The sequence below is a fragment of the Schistocerca nitens genome, chromosome 10 (assembly GCF_023898315.1).
Source record: "Schistocerca nitens isolate TAMUIC-IGC-003100 chromosome 10, iqSchNite1.1, whole genome shotgun sequence".
In the NCBI taxonomy this organism is placed as follows: domain Eukaryota; kingdom Metazoa; phylum Arthropoda; class Insecta; order Orthoptera; family Acrididae; genus Schistocerca; species Schistocerca nitens.
Window position 1 is genome coordinate 163,433,889 of NC_064623.1, and position 17,605 is coordinate 163,451,493.

Here is a 17,605-nt window from a genome sequence, read left to right on the forward strand (position 1 = left end):
CTGAAAACGTATGGTCAATGGTGGCCGAGCAGCTGGCTCGTCACAATACGCCAGCCACTACTCTTGATGAACTGTGGTATCGTTTTGAAGCTGAATGGGCACCTATACCTGTACACGCCATCCAAGCTCTGTTTGACTCAATGCCCAGGCGTATCAAGGCCGTTATTACGGCCAGAGGTGGTTGTTCTGGGTACTGATTTCTCAGGATCTATGCACCCAAATTGCGTGAAAATGTAATCACATGTCAGTTCTAGTATAATATATTTGTCCAATGAATACCCATTGCCGGCCGCGGTGGTCTCGCGGTTCTAGGCGCGCAGTCCGGAACCGTGCGACTGCTACGGTCGCAGGTTCGAATCCTGCCTCGGGCATGGATGTGTGTGATGTCCTTAGGATAGTTAGGTTTAAGTAGTTCTAAGTTCTAGGGGACTAATGACCACAGCAGTTGAGTCCCATAGTGCTCAGAGCCATTTGAACCATTTTTTGAATACCCATTTATCATCTGCATTTCTTCTTGGTGTAGCAATTTTAATGGGAAGTAGTGTGTTCATCCGCCGACATCGGCAAGCGACTTTCAAGAAAATTGTCTCGTCTGTGCAAGAGTATACGAGTACATAATGGACGTACGAGTACAGGTTGTAGCGAGTTGGTTGACGATGTGTGAAACTTTGGGTCTGACCGTGAGACGCTTTCTGGAGGCCAAACTGTAAGGCGAGAGCTCGCGATAAGCGGGAATCTGGGTTCGAGGCCCGGTCCGGCACAGATTTTCACTGTCGTCATTCTAATATTCAGCCAAAGATGGCTCATATTCGCTGCTGCGAGTACATTTCGTGTATTTCACAGGATAGATTAGCGTGGAGAGCTGCGTCAAAACTGTCTTTGGAGTGAAGACCTCGATGACAGTGACAACAACAACAAGAAGCACAGTATTTGTAGCTACAAATTTTATTGCGTAAGTGTCTCGAAGTCCCATTCATCTTAGTGACACATTGGTTTCTTCGCAGGTTTAAGCAGCTTTCACTGGTGCAAGATAGAAGAAATTTATCGTATCCATGTATGTATGTTTTTTTCACCGTGCGATGGAAATGGAGCGCCGATTAACGGCAGGGAGATCTGAGAGCCTTTGCAGCACTTTGAGAACAATGTGTCCTCTGATAAGATCTATAATTTAATTCGCTGATAGGCGCTATGGAGCGTTTGTTTCTGGCAGAGTGTTATTACTGATAACGGCCCTGTAGAGATATCATAAAACGTCGCAGTCGTCCCCTAGCTTAATCTAAGATACATGTAAGATAGCTGCGAAAGCCTTGTCACTTTTAAGTCACGACGTTGTGCAATATGTACGGATTACTTTGTCTTATTTCTCCGCTGGTGCGAGGAAAAAAACAGGACAGTGATAACATCATTTCTCCAGATAAGGGCGTGCACTCTCGACTGCTGACTCTCGGTCTGCCTGCTGCCTGGGTTTTGCATTTTGTGGAAAGCTTGCCATAACCTGAAAAAAGAAACCACAAGGAGTGTCGTACTGCACAACTACACATCTTCATCTGCACTTCGCAAACCATCCTATGGTATGTATGCTACGTGATGAAAAGTATCCGGACACCCTCCATCGGTAATGCTGGAATTAAATATGATGTTGGCCAACCCTTAGCCTTGATGACAGCTTCCACTGTCGCAGGCATACGTTCAATCAGCTGCTGGAAGTTTTCTTGGGGAATGGTCCACTGAGGACAGGAATCGATGTCGGTCGGAGATACCTGGCACCAAGTCGGCGTTCCAAAACATCCCAAAGGTGTTCTATAGGATTCAGGTCAGGACTCTGTGCAGGTCAGTCCATTACAGGGATGGTATTGCCGTGCAACCACTCCGCCACAGGCCGTGCATTATGAACAGGTGCCCGATCGTCTTGAAAGATGTAATCAACATTCCCGAATTGCTCTTCAACAGTGGGAAGCAAGAAGGTGCTTAAAACATCAATATAGGCCTGTGCTGTGATAGTGCCACGCAAAACAAGGGGAGCAATCCCCTTCCATGAAAAACACGATCACGCCATAACACCACCGCCTCCGAATTTTACTGTTGGCACTACACACGCTGGCAGATGACGTTAACCGGGCATTCGACATACCGACACCGTGCCATCGGATCGCCACATTGTGTACCGTGATTCGTCACTCCATACAACGTTTTTCCACTGTTCTATCGTCCAATGTTTACGTGCCTTACACTAAGCGAGGGGTCATTTGGCATTTACCGGCGTGATGTGTGGCTTATGAACAGCAGCTCGACCATGAAATACAAGTTTCCTCACCTCCCGCCTGTCATAGTACTTGCAGCGGGTCCTGATGCAATTTGGAACACCTGTATGATGTTCTGGATAGATGTCTGCCTACTACACATTACGACCCTCTTCAACTGTCGGCTGCCTCTTTCAGTCTACAGACGAGGTCGGCCTGTACGTTTTTGTGCTGTACATGTCGCTTCACGTTTCCAATTCACTTTCACAACGGAAACAGTGGACGTAGGGATGTTTAGGAGTGTGGAAATCTCGCGTACAGACGTATGACACAAGTGACACCCAACCACCTGACCGCGTTCGATGTCCGTGAGTTCTGCGGAGCGCACCGTTCTGTTCTCTCACGACGTGTAATGACTACTGAGGTCTCTGATATGGAGTACCTGGCAGCACGTGGCAGCACAATGTAACTAATATGAAAAACGTATGTTCTCGGGATTGTCCGGACACTTTTGATCACACAGTAAAAGTGTCTCTGTTGGATTCCTTTCATGTTAATTTCTTAAATCTGTTGTCATTTACGGCATACATTCCACTTCTAAATTTAGAGTGGTGTTTCTGACTATCTCGGAAGTGACTGATCAGTGGAACGTGTTACTTTTACACATAAACAAGAACGATCTGTCACACTACTACACTTTAAAACACAGTTTATATGTAATTCATGTCACACAGTCTCATACGAAACCTACATCCACTTTCTTTTATAGACTGTACATGATAAGATACTGTCATCCCCCTTCCCTTCTGTGTGAAAGAATGAATGAGCAAATGTATTTCTAGTTGCATTCTCGATGGTAGCAGACAAGCCTGTCTGCTAGAGAACAGTAGGACCAACGGCGGAACAGGTAGCTACGCCTTCTAAAAGCAAAGAGGTTTCTATTCTTGGCATGGTCCTGTCCGTCCCTTGTCATGTTGGTATAGGAAGCTGCCTCTCTGGTCACTTCCGTTTGTATCTGTTAAGCACGCTCGGTAGGGGCCCAGGTCAGTCGGTCCGCGGCGAGCGTCTGAAGTGGTAAGATCTCCGGCTAAGCGCGTCTCTGCTAAGTCCATAGGACAACGGATTTCTCAAGTTCAGCCTAACTAAAAATTTAATCACTTTTATTTCAGGTTTAGATCTAAAATATCATATATTATCTTAAATTGTAACGCAGTGTAATTAGAGTGTGAAGTTCAGCATATCTTGTAGTAGTGGCTTTGTCACTATTTTGTGAGTAAAGTGGAACCATGTGGTGATGATCCTTAACTCTAACTAAGATCATCAATCTTAAATGCAAATGTGCGTAAGATTATAACATCTCGTCTTGACAATATTTTTCAACATAGCAACTTTTCTTTATGTTCAACCCACGTGGGGTGTACTTCGTGAGACCAGTACCACGTGATTATATAATTGTTTGACCCATCAGGTTAATAGTAAGACGATAGTAACCAGTTCGAGGTTTTTCTTTTGTAAATTTAGTTTCGATGTAATTTATATTAACTATCAAAATTATTGAGGAGTTACACTCTTTGTGTAAACCAAGTTGACCACGTGAAGCATGTGGTGTAATCATCAAAGTAGTCCTCAGCTATTCTTTTCGGGAAGATTTCACAGAGAGTTAGTATGAATGTAGTATACTAGTGTGTGGTGATTTCATGACGGACAGGATTGCGCTACGAACGTAACTTCTTTGGGTGAAAATTGAATCCATTGGTTGTGGTTAATTTCCTCTGGCATATGTTTCAACGTTCTTCGTGTGTTATTTTATGAATGCAGTGTTTTGTGCAGTCTCCCAATCTTGGCTCCATATTTGATGTGTTCTGTGAGATTACAAACTCACATTTTCTCAATCCTAAATAAGGCACCAGTTTAGTTATGAATCAAGTTTAATATGCTGAAATTTTAAAGGTACAATGATCAATGTTAAAATAAATGTCTAAATATAAACTGATTTATTTCTTTTTATTTACATTCTATTTTGATATTTATATCACTGGTTGTTGTAAGATAACTATTAAAAGATTATAATTAATGTTAGTCTGGTTGGCAATTTGGTAAGCTAGACTGGATACCTGGTGAAACAGTTGGTCAGTAATGCAAGGTTAACTTCCCCAGATAGCTCACAGCTTTTAACTCGCTTTTATTATCTTGAATATCAGCACCACTTTCAGAACAACTTAATGCATCAGCTATACACATGGCGACCCTGCCAATATGACAGTATCTTATCATATACAGTATATAAAAGAAAGCGGTGTAGATTCTGCATGAGACTGTGTGACATGAATTACACATAAACTGTGTCTTAAAGTGTTGTAGTGTGACAGATCATTCTTGATTATGTGTAAAAGTAGCACGTTCCACTGCTCAGTCTCCTCCCAGAGTCAGAAACACCACAGCAAATTTAGAAATGGAATGTATGCTGTAAATGACAACAGATTTAAGAAATTAACATGAAAGGAATCCAACAGAGACCTTTCAATAGTGTAGCTCGGATTGCCGCATTCCTGATCCATTCGCGCGTGGTACGAGGGACATGGTCAAACACGAAAGGACGTTACTAGGCATGGGCGTATTGGAAACTGATTGGTACTATGAGGGGCGCTCAATAAGTGATGAAAAGGTTTTCTTTTTTTTCTCCGCCAGTTTCGGATGAAAAATGCTGAATTTGTTGTGAGACATGGAGCAATATTCTCGCTTCAGCCCCTATCGTTTCATGAATTCTGACAAGGGAACCTCCCCATCGCACCCCCGCCCCCTTCAGATTTAGTTATAAGTAGGTACAGTGGATGGACCTTGAAAAACTGAACACAGATCAATCGAGAGAACAGGAAGAAGTTGTGTGGAACTATGAAAAAAATAAGCAAAATATACAAACTGACTAGTCCATGTGTAAGATAAGCAACATCGAGGACAATATGAGCTCAGGAGCGCCGGGGGCTCCTTGGTTACTGTGAGCAATTGCGGAACGAAATGTCTTAGGTTCAAGTCTTCCCTCGAGAGAAAAGTTTAATTTTTTATTTTCAGACAATTATTATCTGTCCTTCCGTCCGTCCGATGCGAGGTAACTGCGCCGTAGTATGGGGACGCTACATCTAAACAAATATCGAAACACACGACGTCAGTCGACTACAGCGCACGGAAGAGAGAGTATTCCTGCTAACGAGGCTCCCTGGCTGGCAGTTGACTGTTCGCTACTTTGGACGAGAGTGCATTAAATACGTGAGATGTATTCCGTGGGCAATATGAATCCAGCAAATATAGTTCGCGACTTCAATAACAATCGCACGGTTTTTCGGTACGGTCGCAAAACACAGACACTAAACTTAATACAGTGAACAGAGACGTCAATGAACGAACGGACAGATCATAACTTTGCGAAAATAAACTTTTCACTGGAGGGAAGACTTGAACCAAGGACCTCTCGTCCCGCAGCTGCTCACGCTAACCACGGGATCATGGCGCTCCTGAGCTAAAATTATCCTTGATGTTGCCTATCTTCCGCATGGACTACTCAGTTTACAAATTTTGCTTACTTTTTTTCATAGTTCCGCACAACTTCTTCCTGTTTTCTCGATTGATATGTGTTCAGTTTTTCAAGGCCTATCGCCGGCCGAAGTGGCCGTGCGGTTAAAGGCGCTGCAGTCTGGAACCGCAAGACCGCTACGGTCGCAGGTTCGAATCCTGCCTGGGGCATGGATGTTTGTGATGTCCTTAGGTTAGTTAGGTTTAACTAGTTCTAAGTTCTAGGGGACTAATGACCTCAGCAGTTGAGTCCCATAGTGCTCAGAGCCATTTGAACCATTTTTTTTCAAGGCCTATCCACTGTGACATCTTATAACTTAATCTGAGGGGGGTGCTATGGGGAGGTTCCCTTGTGAGAGGCGCTGTATTTAACGTTCAAAATATAGTCTCTAACGAGATGCCTTCCAAGCAGTGAGCTGTAATACCTGAGCATCACAGTTATTCATAGGTCTTGTAGAATGTCTGCGGAGACCTGGCAGTGAACAAAAGCGCGCCGAGTCGTTGGGCGAGGCGCCTGTCACCATCGCCACGGTGTCGCGAAAACCTCTCCGGCCAGCCACACACAGCTTCGACCTCTGCAATGTTTTGGAACGACCGGACACTCTCATTCGAGGTGAGAGACGGGTCACAATCAAACGACTCGCTGCTCAAACGGACGTCTCTATTGGTAAGTGTCGACACACATGTCCAGCAGTTGGGGATGGTGGTGGTGGTGGTGGTTAGTGTTTAACGTCCCGTCGACAACGAGGTCATTAGAGACGGAGCGCAAGCTCGGGTTAGGGAAGGATTGGGAAGGAAATCGGCCGTGCCCTTTCAAAGGAACCATCCCGGCATTTGCCTGAAACGATTTAGGGAAATCACGGAAAATCTAAATCAGGATGGCCGGAGACGGGATTGAACCGTCGTCCTCCCGAATGCGAGTCCAGTGTGCTAACCACTGCGCCACCTCGCTCGGTAGCAGTTGGGGAACTCAAAGCGTGTGACCGATGAGTTCCTCACTGCCATAAAGAGCATAGCATTGGAGGATCATCTGTGCGAAATTTCTTGCGCGTTACGAGGCTAATTGTGACACGTTTTTGTCGAATATCGTCACAGGCGATGAAAAATGGATTCATTACTTCGAACTACACTCCTGGAAATTGAAATAAGAACACCGTGAATTCATTGTCCCAGGAAGGGGAAACTTTATTGACACATTCCTGGGGTCAGATACATCACATGATCACACTGACAGAACCACAGGCACATAGACACAGGCAACAGAGCATCCACAATGTCGGCACTAGTACAGTGTATATCCACCTTTCGCAGCAATGCAGGCTGCTATTCTCCCATGGAGACGATCGTAGAGATGCTGGATGTAGTCCTGTGGAACGGCTTGCCATGCCATTTCCACCTGCCGCCTCAGTTGGACCAGCGTTCGTGCTGGACGTGCAGACCGCGTGAGACGACGCTTCATCCAGTCCCAAACATGCTCAATGGGGGACAGATCCGGAGATCTTGCTGGCCAGGGTAGTTGACTTACACCTTCTAGAGCACGTTGGGTGGCACGGGATACACGCGGACGTGCATTGTCCTGTTGGAACAGCAAGTTCCCTTGCCGGTCTAGGAATGGTAGAACGATGGGTTCGATGACGGTTTGGATGTACCGTGCACTATTCAGTGTCCCCTCGACGATCACCAGTGGTGTACGGCCAGTGTAGGAGATCGCTCCCCACACCATGATGCCGGGTGTTGGCCCTGTGTGCCTCGGTCGTATGCACTCCTGGTTGTGGCGCTCACCTGCACGGCGCCAAACGCGCATACGACCATCATTGGCACCAAGGCAGAAGCGACTCTCATCGCTGAAGACGACACGTCTCCATTCGTCCCTCCATTCACGCCTGTCGCGACACCACTGGAGGCGGGCTGCACGATGTTGGGGCGTGAGCGGAAGACGGCCTAACGGTGTGCGGGACCGTAGCCCAGCTTCACGGAGACGGTTGCGAATGGTCCTCGCCGATACCCCAGGAGCAACAGTGTCCCTAATTTGCTGGGAAGTGGCGGTGCGGTCCCCTACGGCACTGCGTAGGATCCTACGGTCTTGGCGTGCATCCGTGCGTCGCTGCGGTCCGGTCCCAGGTCGACGGGCACGTGCACCTTCCGCCGACCACTGGCGACAACATCGAAGTACTGCGGAGACCTCACGCCCCACGTGTTGAGCAATTCGGCGGTACGTCCACCCGGCCTCCCGCATGCCCACTATACGCCCTCGCTCAAAGTCCGTCAACTGCACATACGGTTCACGTCCACGCTGTCGCGGCATGCTACCAGTGTTAAAGACTGCGATGGAGCTCCGTATGCCACGGCAAACTGGCTGACACTGACGGCGGCGGTGCACAAATGCTGCGCAGCTAGCGCCATTCGACGGCCAACACCGCGGTTCCTGGTGTGTCCGCTGTGCCGTGCGTGTGATCATTGCTTGTACAGCCCTCTCGCAGTGTCCGGAGCAAGTATGGTGGGTCTGACACACCGGTGTCAATGTGTTCTTTTTTCCATTTCCAGGAGTGTATAAACAAAACGGCAATTCGTGCAGTGGCGACACACAGTTTCTCCTCCGAAGAAAAAGTTCAAAGCCGCACCCCTTAGCCAGTAAAGTTATGGCGACGGTCTTCTGTGTCTCTGAAGGGTTATTCTGTTTGATGTCCTCTCTAATGGAGAAACGGCTTCAGCGTGTGCGTCGCTTTGAGAATGCAAACGAAATTCTCCTTCTCCACGACAACGCATGGACTCACACAAGTCTGCCCACTCGAGAGAAACACACAAGACTTCATTCGACTGTTCCTTCTTATCCACCCTACAGCCCAGATCTCGCAAATTCCGATTTACGTCTCTTTGGCCCCACGAAGGATACACTCCGCGGGAAGCAGTACACGGATAGGTTATTGATGCAGCAAGACTTTGGTTCCGTTGTCGACCAGCAGAGTGGTACCATGCGGGGATAAAGGCCCTCCAAGTAATGTGGCATAGGGTCGTCGCATTGAATGCAGATTCTGTAGAAAAACAGAGTTTTATAGCCAAAAGGGTGGGGAACAATACGGTGTATCGGAATCCTGAACAAAACCAACCTGCTTTCAGAAAAAAAAGCCGGCCGGTTTGGCCCAGCGGTTCTAGGCGCTTCAGTCTGAAACCGCGCGACCGCTGCCGTCGCAGGTTCGAATCCTGCCGCGGGCATGGATGTGTGTGATGTCCTTAGGTTAGTTAGGTTTAAGTAGTTCTAAGTTCGAGGGGACTGATGATCTCACAAAAAAAAGTGTTGCATTACTTACTGAACTCCCTCGTATGAAACGTACTCAAAAGAGACGAGCCGGAGGCCATAAAATGAAAACCGATGAAGGCATCGCCAAGTCATTGCCTACAGGAGAAAGTGTGCTCCCTATAAGAGCACTGATTCGCAAATCTCGGCACTAGAGGGACATGAGCGCACACCCACATGACGACAGAGCGCGAATGTGCACGTGTTGACGTCCACTGCACTCATTCGGACTCAAAACAGAGAAATGGATACTGATAAAGAAGAACAAAGGAGTGGAGAGTGTTTTCTTGCAGCTGAAGGAATGCGAATTCACCGAAGAATGCCCACAAGTTAGAGGGTAGCACTGTCTTCACCACTTCTGAGTGCAGTGGACGGCGGGTAGAATTCATCTCACGCTAGGTGAGGAGAGCTCTACGTCATAGTGAGGTCACGCTACGTCTCATGGCGTAAATAAACCTAAATCGACTTCATGAGTACGTGTATCGATCTTTGCAGTTGTACCACAGAGGTTGCACGGTAACGTGAAAGCTAAATGTAAATACACGTGTACAAACGAAGTGACCGCAGTTGTGTGGTAAGCTCATCCCAGATGAATTACTTATTAAGCTGTAATCTCAACAGTTTTCGATGTTATTGTGTGCTTCTTAATGTAATGAATCTGAACGAAGGAACCAAAACAATAACAAAAGCCAAATATAGCGTCTAGTCATTTTTCTAAAATTCGATTAATTGTGCATAAATCACGTGGATAGAAACGTGGAATAGAGAGAAATTGGTTTCGTATTTTTATAAAAGCCGATGGATTGTACATAATTCTTCTGGACAGAAATGTTAAACTGAGAAATTAATGTGGTTCCAAGGATAATTCCGAAAGCTGCTGGAATTTTAGGCCTAATTTTGCCTTCATGTTGTAGATCAGCACAGACGCTTTTGCTCTTCGGAAATAAGTTATTGCTGATGATTATAATGTACTGACCTGTTCTAACACATGTCATTTTTCTTCATACGTTGTACACTGTGAAAAAACAATGACATACAAGTCACATTTACCATAATTTTAAGCAACCGAAAACAGTGAGTACTTTTGCCATTTTCAGCTACTTTTTGTATGACTCTTAGGCAATATGGAAATAGCTATAGTAATCATGCCAAACACCCCCAAAATTAGTACCATGTCTATTGAGAGAATAAACAAACACAGTATTGCACCATCGCATATGAAACATCTCTTAGTGCTGCTAAAACTGTGGGCTGTTGTGGCTATTTTGTCAAGTAGCTCACCCATTGTGACAGCCAGTGTTCCAACATCATTTCGCAACTACTAGGAGACTTACTTTTTTTATAGTTGATACTGCTTACATATTAAAATGTGAGTAACAATTATAGACGAAATATCATTGTTTTTTCACATTATACAGCGTATAAAGAATGAAGGCAAAATTAAAACTCCTGCAACAATCCGAATTATCTTTGGAACCACATTAATTTCTCGGTTTAACGTTTCTGCCCAGAAGAGTTATGTACAATCCATTGGCTTATATAAAAATACGAAACATTTTAATTTCTCCCTATTTCACGTGTCTGTCCACATGATTTAAGCAGAATTAATTGGATTCTTTTAATGACTACTCGCTTTTTTTTACTTTCGTTGCGGTTATGGTTCCTTCGTTCAGATATTCGCTATATTCATGTAACACACAATAACATTCCACATTCTTGGGATTAGAGCTTAATAATTAATTATTTCACGTTTCTGTCGACACAATCATGGACGATTCATGGGATTTTTCAAAAATGACCACTAGCTTTTTTGACTTTCATTATATTCATGAAATACCAAATAACATCCAAAATTCTTTGGATTACAGCTTAATAATTAATTATTTCACGTTTCGTCCACATGATTTCTGGACGATTCATCGGATTTAAAAAAATGACTGCAAGCATTTCCTTTTTTCTTTCTTTCAATATGGTTCCTTCGTTCGGACATTCATTATGTTCAAGAAACACACAATGACATCCTAAACTGTTGGGATTCCAGCTTCATAAGTAATTCAACTTGTCTGAACATATCACATTCAGCTTTCACGTTACCGTGCAACCTCTGTGGCACAACTGCAAAGATCGATACACGTACTCATGAAGTCGATTTAGGTGTGTTTAAGTCACGATGACGTAGCGTTACGTCACTATGACGTAGGGCTCTCCTCAGCTGGTGTGAGACGAATGCTACCCGTGGACGGCCTGTTCCGGCGTGACGTCATTCGCCGTCACGCCAGCCGGACACGAGACAGTGGAGACGTCTGTGAAGGATACGTCAGCCAGTAGCACGCTGACCGACCCCTCTCTGGGACGACAACGATGGTCTTCCCTCTCGGTGGTGCCACGACGCGTTCCAGAGACCTGTCTTCTTGCGGCCGTAGGTTCTCGCGACCGCCGCTGCCAGCAATAACACACAGTGGCTACACTCGTGCCAAGCCTTTCTGCAGTATCGCAGAAGGAACATCCAGGTTCTCGTAGGCCTTTTACACCACCTTGTTCAAATTCAGTCAGGTGTTAATAATGGTGTCTTTATCGCCTTAAAGGTATTCTTAACTAACATCAGTTCTCAAAAGTAACTAACGATCATTACAGCGTGTATTTAAAGCAAACCTCACGTGCATCCTCATAGTTGTTCTGCTAGCGGCACTCTTACGCGACTGGCGCGAATCTGAACAGACATCATGTTTCAGCTGTAGAAATACGCCTACCGACTTTCGTTTATGTCGCATAACTCCTTCTTGGTGTTGCAATTTTTTTTCCGTCAGTGTCATTTTGTAGGTGCATTTAGCGCTGCATATGCTGCATTTGCTACTTAGGGAGTAAAATAGCTGATGATCGTCGAAGTAGAGAAGATATAAAATGTAGACTGGCAATGGCAAGGAAAGCGTTTCTGAAGAAGAGAAATTTGTTAACATCGAGTATAGATTTAAGTGTCAGGAAGTCGTTTCTGAAAGTATTTGTATGGAGTGTAGCCATGTATGGAAGTGAAACATGGACGATAAATAGATTGGACAAGAAGAGAATAGAAGCTTTCGAAATGTGGTGCCACAGAAGAATGCTGTAGATTAGATGGGTAGATCACATAACTAATGAGCAGGTATTGAATAGAATTGGAGAGAAAAGAAATTTGTGACACAACTTGACTAGGATAAGGGATCAGTTGGTGGGACATGTTCTGAGGCATGAAGGATCACCAATTTAGTATTGGAGGGCAGCGTGGAGGGAGACCAAGAGATGAGTACACTAAGCAAATTCAGAAGGATGTAGGTTGCAGTAAGTACTGGGAGATGAAGAAGCTTGCACAGGATAGAGTAGCATGGAGAGCTGCATCAAACCAGTCTCAGGACTGAAGACCACAACAACAACAAAAAGAATTCACGTCTTTTTTTTACTTACATAAGTGATTACTTACAGTTACCAGAGTTTTTTTCTGGTATCTGCGTTTCCTCTCATGTGGTCACATGCTGGATGTTATACTATAACTGCAGGGAAATCCTGTTTCGTGTCCTGGTTCGATACCAACTTTCAATGTCGTCATTCCATTATACAGTTGATGGTTGTCCGTATTCGTAACTGTAAATACATTTCACGTATTTCAAGACGGCTATAGTCGCCACAGTGCCAGTTGCTTAGGACATGCATGCATGTCCAAAGGAACATTGCGTGGTTCTTCTTCACAACACCTTTACTGCAACATCGCTTCCGTTAGTAACTTATATGACAGTGATTTATAGGTGTCTTCATTGCATATCTCCTCTTTATTATTGCGTTTGAATGTCGTACTTTATGTACATTTTTTGCAATAAATGCTATCGTCGCAATAACCTTTCTCACTTCAATAGATGGTATACTTTGCTCATTTGATAATTTTTTTTCTGAGGTATATTTGACGTCATTTATTATTTTATTGCGAATTTGCCTACTTAGGATTCGCTAGTATGACCACCTATTGTTAATATGTCTTTGTATAGCCCATTTGCACAGATTACAGTTGTATGTCTCAAGGGCGGTTGTATGATCAGGGTCATTACAGTGCAGGCAATTCCCACATTACCATACCACCGTGGTATTTCGTATAAACTGGCAACTCTGAACAGGATAGGACTGTGCTTGGTAGATGTTGATGCATAATCAGTAAAGTAAAGTGTGATTTCCAGTATTTCATCTCATGTCAAGGATGTGAACATTTAGATCCATTATAGTCATAGTTTCTGGCACGAATTTACTAACCCATGCATTCATGTTTCAGTCCCTTGTTTTATTTTGCGTATGTTTGGTGGTTTCTGCACCATGTATTGTTATGTTTTTCAGCATAAATATTGTTCGCCACCGTAGATAAGTGGACAGTCCGCCAGCTTGTTACGTCGAAGGGCCCGGGCTCGATTACCGGCTGGGTTGGAGATTTTCAACGGTCAGGGATTGGTCGCCGAAGTGGCGTCACCTCAAAAGACTTGCAGCAGGCCATCAGGTTTATTTGCCGACAGACCCTCGCCACACGACATTTCATTTCATTTTCATCATAAATATAAGACCCGTGCTCCAGGAGAATCGCCCAGCCACGTAGTGTCCTGCTGTTAAAGTACTACGATACAAAACTTCCTGGCAGATTAAAACTGTGTGCCGGACCGAGACTCGAACTCGGGGCCTTTGCCTTTCGCGGGCAAGTGCTCTACCAACTGAGCTACCCAAGCACGTCTCACACCCCGTCCTCACAGATTTACTTCTGCCAGTACCTCGTCTCCTACCTTCCAAACTTAGGAGTGCTAGTTCTGCAAGGTTCGCAGGAGAGCTTCTGTTAAGTTTGGAAGGTAGGAGACGAGGTACTGGCAGAAGTAAAGCTGCTTGGGTAGCTCAGTTGGTAGAGCACTTGCCCGCGAAAGGCAAAGGTCCCGAGTTCGAGTCTCGGTCCGGCACACAGTTTTAATCTGCCAGGAAGTTTCATATCAGCGCACACTCCGCTGTAGAGTGAAAATTTCATTCTACTACGATACAGTTGCCAATGCAAGGATTTGTTCAACTTTCAGGTATTATCGCATGATGGACCAGCACCCTGGAAATAGTTCCCTGTACGGAAAAGAAAATTTTTCGTATCTTTAGGTATTTTTGAGCCTAATTTCAGAGAACCTACTTTTTTTTTTGAGAGGATCTTTTGGGATTGCAAATCGTTTTTCCTCAGAGTCTGAATTGCCCGTGTTGCTGGGTGCCCCACAGTTTGTCGCCAGTAAGGCTGATATACTTTTTGAGCTATTTTGTTTCCTACGCCAAGAGATTTTCTGCATGTGCTGAAAATAAGCAACAAGATTGGGAATGAGACGGTGACGTAAAGAAGACGTGCCTTGGTCGTCAGTAATTTTCGGCGACAAGCCATTCTGTTTTGGGGAGTGAATTTTGCCTGTCTCGTGGAGGGAGCCTGTGCACGAAAAAATGATTACGGGGCTAATATGGAGAAATCCTGCGGCATTTAATTGACAGTTGGAATTTTCCAAGGTGTTCCATGCAGAGCATCCCTTGGTGGGTAAGTTTCTGCAGAAAATTTCAGGGGTTTCTTCCGCAGATGGCGAGGTGTGAAGATCCAGAGACAGCGTAGGGTGAAGATCTAAATGCTCGCCCAAGAGCGGCAGTCGAGGTGGAGTCCAACGTTCGAGTCCGTGCAAGGGTGACAGACTTGCAGACTTAGAACGCCGAGCACGGGATTTCCTCACGATGTGTGTGGAGAGCATCTTTGCAGCCCTACATCTACGTCCACACGGATACTCTGCAGATCACACTTAAGTGCCTGGCAGAGGGTTCATCGAACCACCTTCAGAATAATTCTCTATTATTCCAATGTCTAACAGCGCGCGGAAAAAAGCGGACACATATCTTTCCATGCGAGCTCTGATTTGCCTTATTTTATAATGATAATCGTCTCTCCGCATGTAGGTCGGCGTCAACAAAATATTTTCGCACTCTGAGGAGAAAGTTGGTGATTGAAGTTTCGTGAGAAGAATCTGGCGCAACGAAAAACTCCTTTCTTCTAATGGTGTCCATCCCAAATCCTGTATCACGTCCGTGACATTCTCTCCCCTGTCTCGCGACAGTACAAAACATGTTGCCCTTCTTTGAATTTTCTCTATGTATTCCCTTAATCCTGCCTGGTAAGGATCCCACACCGCGCAGCAGTACTCCAAAAGAGGACATAAGAGAGTAGTGTAGGCAGTCTTTTTTAGTAGATCTGATGCATTTTCTAAGTGTTCTACCAATAAAACGCAGTCTTTGGTTGGTCTCCCCCACAACATTTCCTATGCGTTCTTTCCAATTTAAGTTGTTCGTAACCGTAATTCCTAGATATTTAGTTGAACTTACGGCCTTTAGACTTGACTGATTTATCGTGTAGCTGAAGTTTAACGGATTCCTTGTAGCGCTCATGTGAATGACATATTTTTCATTATTTAGGGTCAATTGCCAATTTTTGCACCATACAGATACCTTTTCTAAATCGATTTGCATTTTTATTTTGTGATAACTTTACTTTACGATTAACGACAGCGTTATCTGCAAACGTCCGCAGCTCGTGGTCGTGCGGTAGCGTTCTCGCTTCCCACGCCCGGGTTCGCGGGTTCGATTCCCGGCGGGGTCAGGGATTTTCTCTGCCTCGTGATGACTGGGTGTTGTGTGCTGTCCTTAGGTTAGTTAGGTTTAAGTAGTTCTAGGGGACTGATGACCATAGATGTTAAGTCCCATAGTGCTCAGAGCCATTTGAACCATTTATCTGCAAACAACGTAAGAAAGCTGCTCAGATAGTCCCCTAAAAATTTATGTAGATAAGGAACAGCAGAGGGCCTACAGTACTATAGCTCTGACACGTTAGGAACTTTCCATGATGCTTTGTCACGCTCGGCGGCGTGTTCTTTCGATCTACACCAGCAGTTGTTCAAGTAAAGCACGTAGCAAATCTTACGGCTTAGTGCTTCATAAGCATTTTCGCTTATGCCAGAACCAGCCAGACAGCGTTTATGTAGATACTCGGAGGTGTCTAGTAGAGAATTCCAACGCTTCCCGCCAACTTTGCCAACCGTTCATTAGTACTTATATAACTGTGACTTATAGGTGTTTTCATTGCGTATCTGCTCTTCATTATTGTGGTTCAACGTAATAATGCATGCACATTTTTTTACAATAAGCCCATCATCACAATGAATAACTTGTCTCATTTCAGCCTTGCTAATTTGATAATGTTTGGCGTTTTTCTGTGGGATATTTGATGTCATTTATAGTTTTATTACGAGTTTGCCAACTTATGAGTCAGCTGTAGGGCCAACTACTATTAATATGCGTTTAGGTAGCCCATTGCGCACAAATTACTATCGTGAAAATTCCTGGCAGATTAAAACTGTGTGCCGGACCGAGACTCGAACTCGGGACCTTTGCCTTTCGCGGGCAAGTGTTCTACCATCTGACCTACCCAAGCACGACTCACGCCCCGTCCTCACAGCTTTACTTCTGCCAGTACCTCGTCTCCTACCTTCCAAACTTCACAGAAGCTCAGTGGTAGGGCACTTGCCCGCGAAAGACAAAGGTCCCGAGTTCGAGTCTCGGTCCGGCACACAGTTTTAACCTGACAGGAAGTTTCATACAGAGCACACTCCGCTGCATAGTGAAAATCTCATTCCAGATTACTATCGTGTAACTAAAATGTGGTTTTGTGTCAAAGAGTCAATCCGGTACAGAAATTAATCACAAGTAATTCCCACAGTACCAGATCACCACGGCATTCCGTAACCTGACTACGAAAAGTGATACGGATGTCAATGAATTCCGTTTATTACACATATACATATTTAAATTCACAATAAACAGGTGGTTTAAGCATCATTGAAAGTAACAAGCTAATGCCTTGGCAAACCTGAACAAGGGATCTGGAATGTGATTTAAATCAACACATATCTTGGCAAAACATTTACATTCAGGGGAGTCACACCGTGGTAGCCGAAGTTTAGTGCATTGTGTTATACCTTCCTTCCCACGCTGTGTAGTACTTTCGTGGATACGGGAGTGAGGAATAGACGCTGTTCACGAACAGAGAATTCAGATATTAGAGTGTCACAAATTTCCATACAACCGGTTGCAAATAGAGTTTTAAAATTCTTTAACTAGTTTTCAAGGCCAACTTGGGGCCCGTTCTTCAGATGAAACTGTTACCTTACCTAACAATATCACAGGAGCAAACATTAATAAAAGTTGGGCATTAGAACAAACACTTAATTTTTACAAATTAAATTGCATTAAAATACTCACATGTGGTTAAAAGGAAATTTGAGCAACAGCGCTCTAGTGCAAACACTAAAACCAAAATTAAAAGGTTTTCCACCTGAATACATAACAGGTATAGACAAAATTTTAAACCAATATAAAAATATGCCACTAAGGCCCTACAGTAGTATAGGACACGAGTGAGTAACAGCGACTGCGCAAGCGGGCT